The sequence below is a fragment of the Culex quinquefasciatus genome, chromosome 3 (assembly GCF_015732765.1).
Source record: "Culex quinquefasciatus strain JHB chromosome 3, VPISU_Cqui_1.0_pri_paternal, whole genome shotgun sequence".
Lineage (NCBI taxonomy): Eukaryota > Metazoa > Arthropoda > Insecta > Diptera > Culicidae > Culex > Culex quinquefasciatus.
This window is the reverse complement of record NC_051863.1, coordinates 88,075,577-88,079,038: the sequence shown is the minus strand read 5'-3', so window position 1 is coordinate 88,079,038 and position 3,462 is coordinate 88,075,577. Positions and strand designations below refer to the sequence as shown.

General features: G+C 48.2%; 1 long non-coding RNA gene across 1 annotated transcript; it reads right to left on the bottom strand.

Moving 5' to 3' along the window:
• Positions 1–2,809: 2,809 nt before the first annotated feature.
• Positions 2,810–3,232, bottom strand: LOC119769577. Its single transcript, XR_005278433.1, has 3 exons — positions 3,102–3,232; positions 2,974–3,041; positions 2,810–2,897 (listed from the first exon to the last, which is right to left on the bottom strand). It is a non-coding gene; the product is annotated as an uncharacterized LOC119769577 (long non-coding RNA).
• Positions 3,233–3,462: the final 230 nt, after the last annotated feature.

Below are 3,462 nucleotides of genomic sequence, written 5' to 3'. Positions count from 1 at the left end.
CGTTCCGGGTGCGATTTTTGTCCGGTAGTGTGAGTGCATGTTCTGCCAGAGCGTCTGGAACTTGCTGTGAGTTGATAGCGGCTTTGACAACTGCTTGTTGAGCCTTTCGATGTCCGTAGCAAACTCGATGAACTTCTCGTTCCGGTGTTGTTTCCGCCCTTGGATTCTGCTCCGAATACCTTGTTCCTGGTTTGGATTCCCAAATCGAATCCTGACCAGCTTCTCGAATGTCTCCCAATTGTCCATCTCATCGACAAACGTGAAGAACCAATCCGAGGCTGTCCCATCAAGAAACATGTGAGCGTGTCGGAAGATCTGTTCCTGAGAAACTCCCTCGCGCCTGGAAATTGTGTCCAATTTATACAAAAAATCTTCGATGCTCATGGACCTATTGTCCCCTGAGAACCGCAACCTCCACTTCTCAATCCGGTACAGCAGATCCCGGTCATCCAACCGATCAGCGTGTCGTCTACGCCCACGTGAACCGTAACTGAGAAGTGAGGACAGCTCGTCATCGTCATTTTGGTTCTTGCCTGCTTGCCCACGTTGATAAGAATATTTTGCCGTGTCCTTGTGACGTTTCCTCGATTCGAAGTCCTCGTCGTCATCACTCGAGTCTGTGATTGCGACCGGGGAAAACAAACCGCTGCGGCGGACTCGCAATCTCGGTTTCTCCTTCGGAATCGACCCGGTTGGATTCCCGAGGGCATTTCCGTTGCTGCCTTGAGATTGGTTTAGCTGAGATTTTTGCTGCTCGGCCATACCCGTGACCGTTACGGTCAATCCGGACAACATCCGTTCCAGATGCGCAAGGCGTCTGTCCATGTCTACCTCTTCATTTCCGGTTTCTCCACCGTTACCTCCCTTGCCACCGTTTCCCGGCGTAAGTGGTGTACCGTATCCGCTTCCCGGTGCTGGAGTACCTTTTCCGGGTGTTCCTGAACCGCTGGCGGGCTTACCGTCTGCGCCAACCTCATCCCCTGGATCTGGATTTAGCCCAGGATTCAACCAAAGTTTGAGCTGTCCCTGAGCCGGCGAAGGTGGTTCAATTTCAAATTTTCTCATAATCCCCTCTAGTTCCCTTACCATCTCTCTCCTTTGAGCCTTCTCCTCTTCAGAGACAGCAATACAACGTTTCGTTCGGAACCAATAATGCAACAACCGAGCCTCAATTTTTGGGGTTCGACCAGTTTTGAGCCAAGCACTGTAAATGGTAATTTTGCCAGTTTTTAACGTCTTTTTTGAACAGTGTTCTCAAAAGTGTTTGTTTGCCTACCAAATCAAGAGCGTCATTCTCTTGTGACAACTGATTGCGGATCCCTAGCTCATAATCAACTTGCTCTGCATTCAAATATTCTGCACAAGGTAGCCGAGCCATTTTGAAAATATTATTTTTAAATGGAATGGTGCAGCAAAAAAAAATATTCTTAAAATCTACAAATTTCTAAAACTACAAAATTATTAAAACTACAAATTAAGAATAAGAAAAATGGGAAGAATTGATGAAACCAAATAAATTTGCCTCAAAACTCCAGAAAAATTAAAAGCTACAAATTATTTACAAGAAAAAGTTTACGAAAAAGTTCATCAAGTTGCGAGAACTCAAAAAAAAAATCAATAAAAAGAAAAATGTCCAGAAAAAAATCAATTCGCTTAAGAAAATTTACGTGCCAAATCTTGTTGGGCGCCAAATGTAACCGGAGGCGGTCGGTCGGATCGCATTGGCGTAATTAAACGAATGGCTTAAGCGCCACTCCCAAAGGGAGACCATTCATCATGTGCTGCTTTGCCCAGCTATGAGACCCTGCCACAGGGCGGGTGTATCCTTGATGCCAAAATTTGCGATTGAGAACGATCCGACTCATCCGAGAACTCGGCGGTTAGCCGAGGCGCTACAAACGGAAGAAAAAGATCGCAAACTCAAAAAAAATACCTCAGATCTAGAAAACAAAAGATTGTACTTGCCCCGTTCTTATCATCACAGGTAGAAAATCTCCCCAATCAAATTTCCCCAGAACGCTTCAGAAGCCAGAATGGCGGAACCAAACAGAAACTACCGCGAAAGTCGTGAAAAGATGCCTCAGAAAACATTAGAAAAACCACAAAATTACTCTAGGAACTCAAAAAATCGTATATTCAGGTTCGCATAATTTATTCAATACAAAAAATACTTCGGGCCCTACGAGATTCGATCCACAGATCTTCAGCATGCTAGTCCTACACGCTACCTCGGTACCACTCGAGTTTTTCTGTCTCTCTACCTGTTCATTTGCAGTGCACTGCTTGGCTAGGTGTGCGTTGGCTTGGGGGCGAAATTCATTTGGGATCGCTATAATTCATTCACTGGGGGCTTGCGATCACGCAACATAACATGGGGGTGGCTTATGTTGCCCACGGGGTTGGCGGAAAAAGAACTGGCCAACGATCGATCATGCGCATGTCGGGGGAAAAAGTACTTACACGACCATGGTTTTACGTGTTGGTTGGCGATCCGGCGATCAGGTGGTGGCGCGCTTACAGCTTCGGCTACGGCGAGATGATTCCGCCGGCGGCTAACAGCAGACGGGTTGGCACTAACGACGGGTGCTCAGCATCACTTCCGGTGTGCGGGGCGCACAGGTATGCAGCTAGGATGCTGCGATGATAGCGTCGGTTGCGACGACGGCGCGGATGCGCGCGGGAACTTGGCGGTGTACCTAGGCCTCCACGAGGCCGTCCCGGTTCGGTCGGTTGGTCGAGGTTCGACCGCGGCGTATGTTGACGGACGCCGCCCAGCTCGTGTGTTGACGGGCGAGCCGCTTGGGGTTCACCCGGAACTTTGACCCCTTGATGGAGTCCAGAAGCGCTGGGTTGTCGGTTGGAGTGGTCGCTCTGCTACGGATGATGCCGGTTGCCACCTGTGCCGAGAAGATCGCCCAACCAATTCCCAAAAATTAGCCAACGCACTTCGGTAACCTCGATTGACTACGTTACCTGGAGTTTCAGGGTTTCAATCTGGTTTGCCACTACCCTACTCCTAATTCTACCACTAGCCGCGAGATCTAGAATAAAATTGCAGAATTAACCTCTGCCACTGAGACACTTCCACGACTTTAAACTACCTAACTCAAACGATTCCCAAAACGGTCCTTCGACCACTCCTGCTTCCTCCACGATCAGGGTAAAAGTGACCGAGTCGAAGTCCTAGAACCCTCAGTAGAGGTGCAATTAGAACAACTTCGGTTCTCTAGAACTCGAGCAACATTACAATTGCAATAATTGCGCGAGTTTAGCCGAAGCATCTCTTAAGAATTTGCAATCTCTGACTGCCGAACTGGAGTGCATCGACCTCCCGTTCGAGTCAAAAAGTGCTCTTGTCGCAAACTTTAGCATCTGAAGATTCTTCCTTCTTGTGCGGATCTCATAACAGGTCAAGGCAAAGTATTTTGAAAGTCTCCCATAAGGGGTGGCGCTCAACCCATG